Here is a 16,946-nt window from a genome sequence, read left to right as displayed (position 1 = left end):
CTCGGCTTGTTTGTTCTTATTTGAGTTCATTTTTTCTTTAAAATATCAATCATGATCACAAGAATCGCTTACATTTTTTTAAAGTTTTACAAAAATATGGTACGTGAAGCCGTCTGTTGCACTTTACTTCCGAGTGTGGAGAGTAACAAACGCGCAAGGAGACTTGTCTTACTGAACTCAAGTAGTTATGTAGGGTTGTAGGCATATAATCAATAGAAGCTATACAAGCTATACAAGCCAGCCCCAAATAACACGTGCCTCATCCTTAAACACCTTGTTTTAGTGAGAGGGGTCGATATTACACATGTCGATATGTTTCCCTTCGTGACGTTAGTCAGAGGGAAGTTGCTGATAAAATTGTGTAAAAATTGCGCTTTGAGCTTTCAAATTCTTTAGTGGAATAGAGGGACATGATTTTATGACTAATGTTATCGTCCTTTTTATATTGTGCATGCTATGTATGTGTGTTTTTCGTAGAATTTTCATACGCATATGCCCATTGGAAATGATGGTACAAAATAAACCCAAACTCTTCAGTGGCTTCTGTAAGATCTGCCCCCAATATTTGGGACATATCTGGAGAAAATTGCAGATACCAGCAAATAATTACCCATCCCAAAAGTATTTTACATGCGATTTTTGGGTAGCTGATGTTTATTAATGAATAATCATTAAATTGCAACTGCATTTTGCTCAATACTGAATATTTGATAACCAAAGTGTTTCTGAAATAATTATGTTATCATTACTTTTTATTTTTAATTACTACAAGCGTTTTTGCATAGACACCAAGTGTTTTTTAGAATTCAAAGTGAATTTTGTTTTCAGTAAATGGGAATATTCTTATATGCATGAATATGCATTATTTATTTGATATTGTTTCTGCATTTATTTAGAATATAATTATTAACCCACAAAACCATAATGCAAACTCTTCCCAGGAATAGTTTTAGAATATAAGTCCAGAAGAAAACAATGTATTGTATAAATTAACACGTACGAAATTGTTGTAAGTCATAGGATGGTACATCATCTTTATTATGCCTTTATTTCGGAGCTTCTGGCCATGGGCCTTCACCGGAGAATTGATGAATATTCAAAAGAAAACGAGAGAAAAAGGTTACGAAAATATAAGAATGTATAGCAACAACTCTGCTACTACACCCTTTGATAAATTTGTGACTATTTTTGCATTTTTCTCAAAAAATAATAACACACTGGTAAGAAAAGTTATGTATATTATAGGGGCAAGGAATCCAGTTACTACACTGGAATTTCAGTGACTCAAGACAAGCGGTACGTTATTTATGATTTCTTAACATATAATGAACCACTTGTCTTGAATCACTAAAATTTCAGTGAAGTAATTGGAATCCTTACATAACCATTGTTACCAGTGTGTAGTTATTTTTTGAGAAAAATGCAAAGTTAGTCACAAAATTTATCAAAGGGTGTAGTAGCACCTTAATAAGTGGTGTCATTACCGTGCCACTGATTGACTCCTTTGTTTTTGATTAACATTACGAGTACTATTAGAAGGATTAGTGTTCTAAAAGCAACACGAGTTTGATGAGGGAGGGGTACAACCAAAACATAGTAATTTTACACTTCCAACTACATACAAATCAAGATCTGTTCATGCGAAAGAAAATCATGCTATCGATTTATAACAATTACTCTCTTTCTTTGAAATAAATGATATTATTATAGGTTAAGAGGTCGCCGACAATTGATCAAAATTGCTTCAAAATACCAGGTTCGCCGGCGCCTTTTAAGTAATACCATTGGTCACTATACCGATTTTTCTACTGTTTCAAAATGTAGTTGATAATGTGACCCCTTTGGGCTGTTCCAGTTGAAATCCATACACCCTGGAAGACACGACCTTAATCTCCCACACAGGGAGTGTGAAATTCAAATGGGGTTACCTGAATGGGTGATTCCATTTCAAATTTACATTCCCTGCGTGGGAAATTAAGGTCATGTCTTCCATAGAGGGTGTAAGGATTTCAACAGGAATATCCCATTTTTATATAAGAATAATACAATACCAATAAGGACAAAACAATCGAAAATGCCCTACATTTTTATTCAATTAATACACAATTAGGTATAAGCATACGAAACAAAACTCAATAAATAATTGCAATAGAGTAATCAATTCACAATCCCCACCACATAGGTATGTATACGTTTGGAGAAATATAAACATTTTACACTTTTATATATTCACTTTTAAATTAAAGGAGTATTTTCGAGTAGATATCCACGAAAAAAAAAACTATTCCCAAAATTTCAGTTGATTCCGATTTTGCGTTCGCGAGTTATGCATGATTATGTGTATTACACTGCTCCATAGACAATGCGTTGTAATTTCGTTCTGGTGCACCAGAACGAAATTCAAATTTCACGATATCTTTGCTAAACGAATTAATCTGCAAGAAATATTTTGTACATAAACATTATGTAGCCAGAGGTTTCCAGTGATGTAAATATCTCAACTTTTTTTGAGAAAAGTGGGGGAATGAGGCTGTGGATCACGAAATGCCCCTTTAAGTGCTACCAGGACTTTTAACTTCCCATCATATACACTCTTAAAAAAAAGGTTTAGTCGAATTTGACTAGATTCATTTAGCAAAAGAAGATGTTATTAGATTTCTAGTCAAATGTGACCAGAAATCACGTCATATTTGACCCGAATAGTGTCAAATTGGACACGGATTGGGTCAAAATATTTTGACATGATCCATTTAAAGATGTGCTTAAAATTGCAAATGATCTTACTGATGGTAATCCGCATTATTGTTCAGCCCACATTGATTTGAAATAAGTCAGTTTAAAACGTTTTTTTTTTTAAATATTCCCTTTAGTTTGTGCATCCTACTTCTGAGTATTTGCATCTCTATTTGCGCGCAATAACGTGTGTGTAAAAATAGAGGAAAGGCTTGATTTGGTAATTAAAAGCAAATAAATAGAAGACGAAATATCTTGGCGTCCATTTTGAACCATGCAGCACATGACCACTTACGACTATAACGATAAGATCAATTCCTTTGCAATTTTCCGGTCTGTTTTCAAACACATTGTCCATACATTAAGCAGAAAACAAGGTATATCCTTAATATACCCACATTGTATAGAACTTAATGGCTCTCTTTATTTAATAGCCGTACTGCTAACTTTATTAGTCCAAAGAGCCAAGACGCCATTTTTCTTATTTCCAGCAATGGTAATTCATTAGTCATGTTAGTTGGCCGGGTCAATTTACCAACACAAAAAAAATCACCACCGTATAATAATAGGATGTCCTTCAGAAAAAGAATAGCATTTTTATTGGGTCTTTGTCAATTAATATAATCCAGTGTACTGTCATGTTGCAATATACTGTAACATTTTACAAATTGTGTCTCTTAATTTAAGAACACAAATCCTAAAAGCATTAACAAAATAATGATTTAATGTGCATTTTAAAATAAACGCAAATTATGATAATAAAGAATACAAAAACATTAGAAAATTAGCATTCCAAAATATCATAACCTCACAACCAATTATTATACAGATATTTCAGCTTTAAAAAGCTCATAGCTTAGTTACAGATAATGATATTAACTCAGCATTAACATTTCTCGAAATTCTATAGATATATAGAAATATATATATATCAGATTGCGACACATAGTGATTTATTTTGATCTCCCTACCCCAAATCTGTCATGGGCTTAATCAATATTATCTATTGGCTTTTGATATTCTTGACTTTTTCTATGCACCTGAATGATTATCATGATACTGAATATATCTTTTATTTTTACAGTTTTACGGGGAATCACCCTATTACGCCTAAAATTGGACTATTCCACTTAAAATCCACACTACCCCTGTGGAAGATTTTGGAATTATATATCCAACAGAGGTCGTGCAAATTTCAAGTGGAATGGGCACATTAACCAAGTCTTTTTGAAACCCCCTCTCCCTCTGTAGAAGATTCAGTTTGAATCTTTCTCAGAGGGTGTATGAAATTTGAATAGAACTCCCTAAAATGTTAATTCTATTTGAAATTCCTTCTCCCTCTGTGGAAGATATTTACTAAATCTTCCACAGGGGTAGTGTAGATTTTAAATGGAAGAGCGCATTGTAAATCTATTATTCTTCGAATCTCTGCCATTTTGGGTATTTTAAAGACCTTAAGATATGATTGTGTTGGGTATTATTAGTCAATACAATATTTGGTATTACACCTCACCTCAATACGTGTAGCCTGTACTTCCACTTGAATGAACATATCTTATTCCCGCATCACACGAACGTTTAATAACATGTGTAATCAGAAATGAACTCACTCAAGAGTCAATTTATTTAAAAGCTGGACTCATACTCCAAGGACTAACGATGAGCAGTGACCAATTAGTTGCGACAACCCTTATGGTGCAAAAATGTACGATATTGCTTATTGGACGAAAAGCAAGTGCTGGTCGTTAGCGACTTAATTACAAATGCAAATTAAAACATGTTTTCAAAAGCTTCAAGTGTATTGTGTTTGTAATGGGTACATTAGATTTACATTTCCCGCGTTGTGATTTAAGACATACGTATATAATTATTATAACCCTACAATAAGTACTAAGGAGCGAATCAATTTTGGAAGGAAATTCGGAATCAGAAAAAATCTATCTACATTAGAATACGCCAGTGTGGTGTCTCAAAGGTCGTTTTTTTTTATATCGTAATTCTAAAATTAACATCATTGAGCGTGAAATCAACATTTTATTGAATAGGTTGGTGGTTAATATGATCCCATGCATTTAGATGGTACTGAACACCCCTAAACAAACAAAATCAACGTAAAATGAAACACAATATTCTGTTTGTAAAGGATTTGCAGAAGATTTGAGTAAATTTTACACGAATAGTGTTTCTACACATGTTTGGATATGTCTTGCATGATTATTTATAGCGTTATTACGTACTTTAGTTTGCCAATGAGGTTCGGGATCAGGAAAGTTTACCTTAGATGTAGTTGTAGTGACTACAAATATCGAAATTTTGAGGACTTGTTCGGTCGGAGCCGTGCGTTCCAATTATTGGAACTAACCTTAGATGACATGGTGCTATTATTGCATAATCTGACAGTGAATAACTTGATTGGTCCATAATACTGTGAGTTACGTGCATTGTCTTATTATAATTTATAATGATTTGGTAGTTAATAAATATATTTGAAAAAAGTGGAGTCAGGAAAGTCTATATTAAAATAGATCGTGCTTCAAACCCATGTAATGGGTCTATCTTATGTTATTGCATACAAACACGTGCATGGTTATATCACAAATAAATTGTCCATCTGGTGTCATCAGTCAAAAAATCGACATTAGTGAGCATATAAACAAACACGTTGACGTGCAGAAAACATATAAATCTGAATATCAAAAAATGTTTATATGTATTTCATATAACAAGTATTATTTCTCAGGTGACTATGGAATTAAAAGTGCTCAAACCCATTATAGGTGAGCGTAGGAACAAATTCAAAGTATAGACCTCTGGCAAGGCAACCGTTACTAATAGTTTCACAGCATACCCTCACTTACGATCATTGGGTATACCGATTATCAGACGGATCCCCAATGATCGTAAGTGAGGGTATGCCGTGAATCTATTAGTAACGGTTGCCTATCCAGAGGTCTATACTTTGAATTGTATGTATTTGATAGGTATTTTAGTTTCAAATTTCGAAATTACTAGTTCAGAAACTGGTATACACGTCCATATGTCTCCAATAGACATATTTTGCAATACAAACTTCCCGAACGGTTTAACTTACAAATGGCTTAAGCTACAGCTTGACGTACAGTTGAAATTATTGGTAACGAAAGAAATATACAAAGCTTATACAAATGTATTTGGTCAGAAGCAAAACGTTATTCCCAGTTGAACAATACCATCTTGTATCATCCTAAAAAATGTCAAAGCTTATAACATAATTTGTTGCCTTTTTCTACGATATGATTATGTATAATCTTTTCATTTTGTTTGTTTTCTTTCAGGCCATGAACCCGTTTTATGTGTTCCAAATTTACAGTGTGTGTTTATGGATCTTCGGATATAATTACATTTACTTTCTCTCGCCATTATCTTCATGTCTCTTATTTCTATTACCTTAACTGTGTACAGTACTCGGCAGGTAAGTAATAACTAATTAGTAAGTTTTTGTTAATTAGCAAGATTTGTTAATTAATGTAATTCTATAAAGCATTTTTTTCTTGATTTTATAACAATATTAATTTCAATTTGAATAAAAATTTGCAAAAAAGGAGCAATTTGCTAAAACGCCACCAACATTATGCATCTGTATTAAGCTAAAAGATAAAGCAATTTTAGCGTATTTCATTTTCAATTAGTTGAAACATCTAGAAACAAATGCATTTTCATGTACAAACTGTCTCAGAATAATATTTCTGTATATATTTTTTTCTCATTTAGCAAGATGAAATCAGTAACACTAAATGAAAATATTTTGTAAAAGTTCTTACACATCTAACTGTAGCTGATTTGACCATAAGTATTTGTATTTTAAAACATATTTCACTTAAATACTGAAGAACATTGAAAAACAAAAGTATAACATTGAAAAACAAAAGTATAACATTGAAACACAAAAAGTATAACATTGAAAAACAAAAGTGTAACAATGAAACACATAAGTATAACTTTGAAAAACAAAGTATAACATTGAAAAACAAAAGTATAACATTGAAACACAAAAAGTAAAACATTGAAAAACAAAAGTGTAACATTGAAACACATAAGTATAACATTGAAAAACAAAAGTATAACATTGAAAAACAAAAGTATAACATTGAAAAACAAAAGTATAACATTGAAAAACAAAAGTATAACATTGAAAAACAAAAGTATAACAATGAAACACATAAGTATAACATTGAAAAACAAAAGTATAACATTGAAAAACTCAAGTATAACATTGAAAAGCAAAAGTATATACATCTCGCATCTCGCAACTACACTTCGATGGTCTATGATATAATGTACTTAAGGGGTACTACACTACACCCCTGATAAATTTTGTGACTAATTTTGCATTTTTCTCAAAAATAACTACACACTGGTAACAAAAGTTATTTATATTATAGGGGCAAGGAATCCAATTACTTCACTGAAATTTCAGTGATTCAAGACAAGTGGTTCATTGTATATATTAGGCCGTATAAAATTAATGTTTTGGTTCTCGTGCAGAGGATTTTCATGAATTGATGAGGGAGGGAGGTGTTTGTTTTTTTTGGTTTTTTTTCCAATGTAAAATTAGCATTGTCAGAAGTTTTCGGTCTTCTCCTTTTGCTAGTGCTTGAGGAAACGATGAGGCCCTTTTTTTTTTCAAATGTGAGATTCTGAGGATAAACCCCTAGAGTACCACAAAAAGACTTGGAAGTGATGCTTGTTCTCTAATAAACTTATTTATATGTATGAAGATTTCATAAATCATTCCAAAGTCTAAAAAATTGAAAAATCTAAAAAAAAAAAAAAAATCTGACAAATCCCAGAAATTGAGGAGGGAGGGACGAGAACCAAAATATTAATTTTACACGGCCTTAATAAATTAGGTACATTCTTGCGGTACCTCTTTTCTTATCATAAATAACGTACCGCTTGTCTCGAGTTACTGAAATTCCAGTGTAGTAACTGGATTCCTTGCCCCTATAATATACATAACTTTTGTTATCAGTGTGTTATTATTTTTTGAGAAAAATTGGTATTCGTCAGAGCTGTAATTAAGAATCTTATAAATAGTTGAAATATACTTGAATTTGTGATTATACTGCAATTCATTTGATCAATACCCATTGTAAACGCTGACCATAACATTACATACATAGTGGAGAGCCAATTTTATTACGAGATACGCGCAATTGCTACAATTTCGGCGTGATTAAAGAAATGATGTGTTCATAACCTTTTCAACCTTAACGCCTTTTACATACATGTAGTCCAGTAATGATCTTAAGATTAATTTGACCACTGAATGAAAAATACTAAAAAGCTAGGTCTGTTACACAACAGCTTGGCGACATGAGGTCTATTTTGATCATAGAATTCTCAGACATTTAGGTTGATTTTTCATACACAGCAATTATGTGCTTATTTTGGATGACTTGTCCTAATTGCTGTTCGAATTTATAGATGCAAGCGTTTATTTCCAGTAATACTAATTATCAATATCTTCTACTCATAGAAATTGTTTTACTCCCGGATTTTCATGCTTTTACTCCATAAACTTCGATGGTAATTCGAATTTTGGGATTTTGAGGAGAAACGCTCTATAAATGGGAATATATTGAATGGTTACATAGACGTGCGAATGAGTGAAATACAATACTTACAAATGAATATTTTATGGGGGTTAAATAGACTGAGGGAAGAATGCGATATCGTGCAGAACAATTATTGTAACAGCAATCGACATAAGGTAAAAGACAAACTGCGAAAAGAATGGAGATATGGGGGGATTTTGATACACTACGAAAATGATACTTATATGAAAAAGGCGTTATAAAATGCTGGCTATCAATTTTCTAGCACGGTAAATTTACACACAAAAATAAATGTTATTTTTTATGCAAGCATCCTGATTTGGAAACGTGTGCATGAATGTAACAATGTATTACTTTTTATATTGTTCATAGCACTTATACGACTTTTGTAAAGATATTTAAACATTAACAGTTTTGGAAATATACTATTTTAATTGTCTAGTGGCTAGTCTTGAACCATTAAAATGTCATATTCAATGCGCTCAATAGAAACAATCGCAGTGATGTATTATCCAAAAAAAAATTAATCAGAGCCACATCATCAGGTGGAATAAATGAGTTCAATTAATTATTAATTAGTTCTCAGTAAACAGACTTTAAATAGGAAGTATTTTATATCACGGTTACATATAAAGCAATGTCATGATCCTCGTCAACCAATGCATGTAAGAGATACCAACACGTCCCGGCAATATGCCCTTGAAATAATATACCTTTGCTCAAGTCAGAACCTAGACTTACGGCTTATTGTCTACGGTTTCATTTGATAAGTATAGATTACCCCATATAAGGGATAAACTAATGTGAATCATACCATTGAATTTCATTGCTTTTTACTTGCATGTTCTTTTCATTTTTTAAATCAAATCATGCTTTTTGTCAGATGTTTTATAAATTTTACAATGTGGATGTTACATGTATGTAAAAATTAAACATTAAAGCTGTTCGATACTTTACCGTAGATTTATGTGAAATGTTTATGAGACACAAGATATGTTTGCTAATATACATGAATGTGCTATTGCAGTGTTGCTTCAGTATTTTTCAAAAGTCTCGTTCAACCGTTCTAAAAAATATATATTTTGTAGAATGTTCAATTTAATAAAATGCTGAAAATATCTATAGAAAGAGTGCACTTGTAGAGTTATTTGAGTATCGCGCTGTCACTTTTTGAGCATTTTGTGGTATCCAGCTTTTATACCTATCTGGGATCAAATGAGATTGCAAGTGAAGTGGCACCTCTCAATAACACACATTATAGACTTTTTACAGGACGCCACACATGTGCTCAATTGCATATTTCCAAACACCTAGAATGGATTTCTTGCATCAAGACTTCGAATCAAGTATATTTTATTACTAATTTTATTCCAAACCTTGATTTACATTTGCTGAATGAGGATAATGACAATAATCTTTAACTCATGAGAACTACTGCCTCTCTTACAACGTTTCTGATTGGTAAATAATTACGCGATATACATGTATTCATGTGAGTGACCAATTAAAATTCAGCTTCTAAATATTTAATCTCTATCCTCCCTAGCTGTACAACTGATTCTTACCATGTTGCTGATTGGCTGAATAAAATAGCATTGTAGCCAACCAGCAGGTAATATTTGTGGGGTTACGCGCACATGCACACATTATAAGACCCTTGTTTGTAAGAAAATTATCTCGCTTCTCCCTTGTACCGTCCAAATGGAAGCGTAATTTGTGTACAATTGTCAACTTCCTTTCGCACTTATCAAAAACAAAAACCAACAACAACAAAAATACACAAAAATTAAACAAATAAACAAAACACACACCTGGCATTGACTGATCAATTTAGTGGTAGGGGTAAATCGGTTGTATTCTAGATAAACACAGTAACCTGTTTTCCCAAAGCAGGCTTAGCCACCACAATTTCGTGCAAACCAGCCTCTACTGTAAGGTACATATTATTGTAATATGACCACGTGACACGAGTAAGAATTCGGCCAGTTACAATTACGGACTATATATTTATGCTCAATTTAACCATTGCAAATCAAATATGTATGGCTACTCCTAATTAGATTATTTCCTCATGGGAGTTTGGCAAACAGTTGATTATGCTAACTAATTACCCATGGTGCATTTACAGATCAATGAATTAAGTATGTATAATTGTGTCATCATCTTGTATCGTACACTCAATTACATATCATATAATATGTCTCTTGAGAGGCATTTATTCAAATAAAACAAATATTGTATTTTTAAATAAGTACCAAATCGGTTGTTACCAAACCACAATTATTTCTCTTGAGAACAGATAATGTGTGTAACCCAGAACTGCTGAGGTCACTTTACGAATTCTTCGAGAGAGAAAAAATACTAACAACTCCGTCGTTGTAGTAGACTATGCCATAGTCGAATTTTATTAAAAATATGTTATTAATAGTCATGATGAACCCATTTGAACTATACTGATGTTTATTAAAATTAAAGTATTCAATAGTAAAATGGTCATAAAGAATTAAGAATATCAGATGATTAGTGACAATAAAAGTAACTGAATCCAACATTATCTTGCATAATTATAATGGCTCACTTTAATACTGAACAATTCTGATTTTGGAATCTACCAGTTTATTGATAGCGAACTCCGAAAATCCTCGGGAAGCTAACAAACAGAGGGAGTGCGGTTACTGAAAAGATCCGATACAGATGTGAAAATCTATCAGTTGCACACAAATCAATATAAATCAGAGTTTTATGCTTTTAAGCATAAAACTCTGATTTATGTAATGTAATGTAATGTAATGGCCAGAGTATGCAGAATGGGCAAGTGGACTACGGAGAAGTCTATCGTCGTAGATGTCAAATGTCAAAAATGATACATGATAAAAAGGAACATAACAAAACCAAAACAAAGAAACATTTTACCAAAAACACCCTGCAGTTGAGACTAAAATATTTGTGGTCAAATTCGTTGTGAAGTAAGTAAGTTCAGGTTGAAAAATACAATGTTATTTTTGGAAATTTTTCATTAATATTAGATTGATTTTTCTATTTTTTGCTTCCTTTCTTAAGATGGCACGAATAACTCAGGAATGTCTTTAAAATTACATTTTTTTCTTCAAATTCTTAAAACTAGGACAACCAGCACATATCGTAATTCCATTGATAAGAAAGCAAATAACAGCATCCTAAATATGATGACCTACATTTTTACCAAAAATATCTTCGAGGAGGTAGACGGTATTGATTAATACGCGACAATTTTTATATTCCTATTGTTAATTGTTCTCTATTTTTGTTACCGTTTATAGCAAAGTATTACCCTGCGAGCAATGGTTGAATCATCAGCAATGGTCACAGTGTGTCGCGGGGAATCAGGTACGTTATTTTAACCCACTGAGAACTAATGCCTTTATTACAGCGTTTCTGATTGGTTAATTTATTGATTATTCATCTGCGTGACCAATTAAAATACGGCTTCTAAATATTTTTAGCTCATAAGCCCTACCACCAATCTTACCATGTTGCTGATTGGTTGGATAAATCATAATAGTCTTCTTTTAACCAATCAGCAAATATAGTTCTATTACTCATGGGATTATGTATTTTTGTCAGAAATAAGTATTAAAATGTGATGAATTGTGTTTATTTTTAGCCAAAAGCAAAACTTGCAACAATCATGTATTTTCTAATACCGACGTCATCTTGTCCAGTGTATCATAGTAGTAGCTCCTTTGTGAACCATGTTTTTTATCTCCCTATGACTATGAGCCCCTATATTAATTTGAATATGTAGGTAGTCCGCAGACTAACACTTGTTCAAAGCCAGACTGTTACCCAAAGGGGAAATGTCGACACATAGATATGTATTGCCAAGTCATTCTTGTTCACCTGTTCTCCGGAATTGAACTTTGTTTTCTTGTCTATTATTTTTTTCGAATTATTGCTAAAAATCAGGTTTTCATACAACAAATCAATAGTTTGGTAATACCTTTGGCTGAAAACAACACTGTCTTCCCAATTTTGACAAAATCTTTACTGAAAACAAACTTCTCTTACTAAATCCGGCAATAACTTTACTGAAAGCAAAGTTGTTCTATCCATTTTGAGGATACTTTCATTAGAAGCAAAGTTGTCTAACCAATTCTGGCAATACCTTTACTGTCAATTTACTTGAGGCAAGGTTTTCTTACTAATTTTGGATATACTTTTACTGAAAACAAACTTGTATTGCTCATTTCGGCGATGATATGCAACATATATTCTCGCAATACCTTTACTGAAAGATGACTCACCAATTTCGGCAAAATCGTTGCAAAGAAAGAAAGAAAGTTAATTTCAATACCAACTGTATTATCCCCTTTGATCTTTGGATCAAATATACTTGCCTTACAGTTCAGGAACATATTTGCTGGAAATAAAGTTGTGTTACCAATTCAGCAATGCATGCCTTCAATGAAAGAAAACTTGTCCAAGCAATTCAGCTATTATGCCTTTTCTGAAAAGAAAATAGACTCACCATTCATGACTTACATATTGTGGCAATGCATTCAATCCCGCAATCCGACTATACCTTTGGTAAAGACTTACTTGCCTTATACCAATTCAGAAATACATTTTGCTGAAAACAAAGTTGTGTTATTAATACATCAATGTCTTTTCGGTATTACATCCTATTACAGTTTAACTACATACTTGCCTTACGAATTCAGGAACGCATTTGCTGAAAACAAAGTTGTCCTAACATGCCTTTTCTCCATTACCTTTTATGAAAACAAACTTGTCTAACTAATTCAGCAGTATATCTTTGCATAAAACAAATTTGACTTACCAATTGTGCCTAGATACATTGCCACAATTTGTAAATCATGGTGAGATCAGTTTTCTTTCAGTGAAGGCATGCATTGCTGAATTGGTAACACAACTTCATCAAATGTATTCCTAAACTGTAAGGCAAGTATGTTTAAACCAACGGTCGAAGAGGGTATTAAAATTAACTTTCTTTTTTTTGCAACACAACTTCATCAAATGTATTCCTAAACTGTAAGGCAAGTATGTTTAAACCAAAGGTCGAAGAGGGTATTAAAATTAACGGTTTTTTTGGCAACGATATTGCCGAAATTGGCAAGTCATCTTCAGTAAAGGTATTGCCAAAATAAATAGAGCATTATCATCGCCGAAATGAGCAATACAAGTTTGTTTTCAGTAAAGGTATATCCGAAATTAGTAAGAAAACTTTGCCTCAAGTAAATTGACAGTAAAGGTATTGCCAGAATTGGTTAGACAACTTCGCTTCTAATGAAAGTATCCCCAAAATGGGCTGTATTCATTTTGGTAAAGATAACTAATGCTTGCTATATGAACACCTTACAACTTTACTTATATGAACACCTTACTTGCTACACTAATACCTTTGCTGAAAACATTATTGTGTCTTTCAATTACACGTGTTTCAATAAATTATACCTTTAGTCAGAACAATGTTTCCGATATCATAGCTGTAAACAGTGTTGTATTTCTTACTTTGTCAGTAAGTTATTTCTTAAGCGATTCATTGTTAACAAAAAAAATGTGTTTATCTTATTTTTTCCAATAACAAAACAGGATTTCAAGAAGTCTCTGAAAAAGAGCTGGTTCCGGGTGATTTAATAGCGCTACCATTACGGGGCTGCACCATGACATGCGATGCAGTTCTCATCAGTGGTACATGTATAGTCAATGAAAGCATGTTAACAGGTAAGTACTTAGACTATGCCATAGTTGATTTTTGATAAATAAAAAAAAAAGTATTAATCATAATGAACGCATTCAGTTGAACTCTAAATTATACAGATGTTTATCACAAGTAAAGTATTCAATAAATGATCTAGTCATAAAATGTTTATATAATTGGTGACAGTAAAAGTAAAGTATACATAAGTTATCGAAAGCTATATATCTTGGCATAATTATGATGCTTACTGAACATTTCTGATTTTGGAATCTACGTTTTATTGATCGCGAAAGCCCAAGTAAAAATGACTTGGGAAGCTAGCAAACAGAGGGAGTGCGGTGATTGAAAAGATCAGATGTGAAAATCTATCAATTGTACGCAAATTACAAATCAGAGTTGTATGTAAAATGCAATAGCCAGAGTATGTACAATGGGCAAGTAGACTACGGAGAAGTCTCGTTTGTCAATGTGTTGCACCCAGTTTCTGCGTCAGTAATGTCATTTATTGAGATATTTAAAATACATAGCATCGTGAAAATCGTTATTTTGTTGCGTCTGTGTTTGTATCAATGATAGTAACCAGTGTGGTCTGTAAAAAATCCTTTTGGAGGTCACAGTATTTTATATGTTCAGTGGCGTATCAGGGTTACATGTGCGCGCGAAACGTGGAAAAATGTTCAATTGTACACTATTTTTGCCCAAAATTAAGGTTGTATTTTTCATTTTCACAAAATGCTAGCACGAAATGAGCGTAGAGTCGCAATTCGGCAGTTTTAAAACATCCTTTGTTTGCCGATCACCTGTGCACGCCAGTAGTATGTCCTTCGTGAATGGCACATAGTGCCCCCATTCACAAAGGACATACAAACATACTTTTGACTTGAACAGGTGCGTGTGAAACAAAGAACACCATTGCAGCAGCCAGGACGTCTGGAAACTACCAACTTGCGACTTAACGCTCATTTCGTTGTATCAGGTCACAAATACGCAATTTATTTAGAGACGTGAAACTTTTCCATTACATTTAAAATGGCTCACTGATAAATAGATGTAATAGGTATACATTGTGATGCAGTAGCCTTTATTTTAATTGCATTACATTCCATTGCGGTAACAGTGATGTAATTAACAATGTCAGGTACTGACTTACTTTCATCTTTTTAGGTTATTTTACAGTTTCATTGGAATTATATTATATCATATATTATATATTATCAATATACTAGAATAACTTGATATATTTGTGAAATAACTGTAACACCAATATGACACAAATGTCTTAGGCTTTGGCTAATACGTCTTAGACTGCTTTGCATTCCCTTTTTGATAAACAATTCATACCATTCCATGCATAAAACACAATCCCAGTGACCGGTCTGCCCAGAGAAAAACATTTTTTTTTTTTTTCTGTTTGATCAGAACAGGATTGGTGGCCTTTCCACGTTCAGAGGGATTAGAGGGATGATAAATTAAAATGGTCTACTAAAGTAGACTAATTAGTAATCTTGATATGTAATATCTCAGAAGATGGGAAAAAAGTAGAGTATCCTGCTTTGATATTTTTACGAAAAGAAGTATAAGATCAGATGAGAACAAGTAATATTTGATTCGAAAAGTACGTTAGATATTTTAATATAAGTGTAATAGTAAACACGAGAAAGGAGACACAAGTTCTGTTTCTTACGATATACCTGGCTGGGTGAGAAAACCGCTTACCTCATTGTAACCTGTCTTTTCTTGCCAATATCAGATTACCAGAATGGATGAAATATTGAGGGAAAAAATGTCTGATATAAATAATAAAAAATGAAACATCAGTCTCATACATGATACCCTATCGCGTCTCCAATCGCCGTACGCGTATAAATATTTGTTTCCTGAAATAGCTGCCACTTGTATAAGTTTCTGTTATTTACCTGCTTAAAAAGATGTTCTATTAACATTTGCATCCTGTGAGGTACATAATTGGCGGCTAGCTCTCTTTTTAAAACGGAATTAGGTAAAACTCCTTAAAGCAGTCAATCTAAGCGAAGAACACACATGCCAGAATCATATGATGAAAATGGGATTCATATAACATCATAAAAATTATCATCTTGTTTTGTTTTTCCGGTATTGGTTTTATTTTAACCCTCGTCTAACTGAAGCATTTTTTGTAAAAAATCTAAAGGGTTTGGGTTAATGCAATACCCTTTGCAATAAAATGTCTATGAATGTGGTAGCAATGAGTAGGCATGTGTCTTCCATTGCTACCAAAAAAAGTACAGATATCTTCAGTGTAAGGTTGTAGAGTCAAAAACATATTCGCTAAACTGAGCGCGAATGTTTGGTCATACAATTACATGGAGATATTTGGCGATTTGTTCGAGCGTTTTAGACAAGAGTTCGTTTATTTGACCTTGTTGATGCTGGGTCTTTTTATTTTGGTTTTGTATGTTCGAACTTCTTGTGTATTCGTTCGAACTTGTTCTGACACTTTCAATAGTATTGAATGCATTTACAGAACAAAAACAGGTATTGGTTATTTAAAAAAAATTAAAACAGATACCTTTAGATTGAAACATTTGTTTCACATACGAAATTACTTTTGATGAAATGATATATCTTAATGCATTCTCCAGGGACAAATAGCATTTTAAACATGGTTTACTGTACTCCAGACAACAAAATAACCAACATTCCATTTTCACTATTATGAAATACTACCTATATTTTCTTCAATAAAATGTCGACAATAAGTATACGCCACCTATATGATATCCCAGGGTAGCCATAGGAGATACGTCCTCCTTATACTCACCTCACGTGATGCACACCCAAGTATCAACTTAATGAAACACCTTGATACAAAACAACCGTCCTCACCACCTGTCATCAGCAAATCAATATCCAAATATCACAATCGGTATATTTTC

The 16,946-nt window shown here is 32.8% G+C and overlaps 1 pseudogene; it reads left to right on the top strand.

Annotated features, from left to right (window-relative positions):
• The window catches only part of LOC140157155 (polyamine-transporting ATPase 13A3-like), a 141,754-nt pseudogene that overhangs the window by 94,301 nt on the left and 30,507 nt on the right, over nt 1-16,946 (top strand).

The sequence above is a fragment of the Amphiura filiformis genome, chromosome 7 (genome assembly GCF_039555335.1).
Source record: "Amphiura filiformis chromosome 7, Afil_fr2py, whole genome shotgun sequence".
NCBI classification, from domain to species: domain Eukaryota; kingdom Metazoa; phylum Echinodermata; class Ophiuroidea; order Amphilepidida; family Amphiuridae; genus Amphiura; species Amphiura filiformis.
This window is presented reverse-complemented; position numbering and strand designations above follow the sequence as displayed.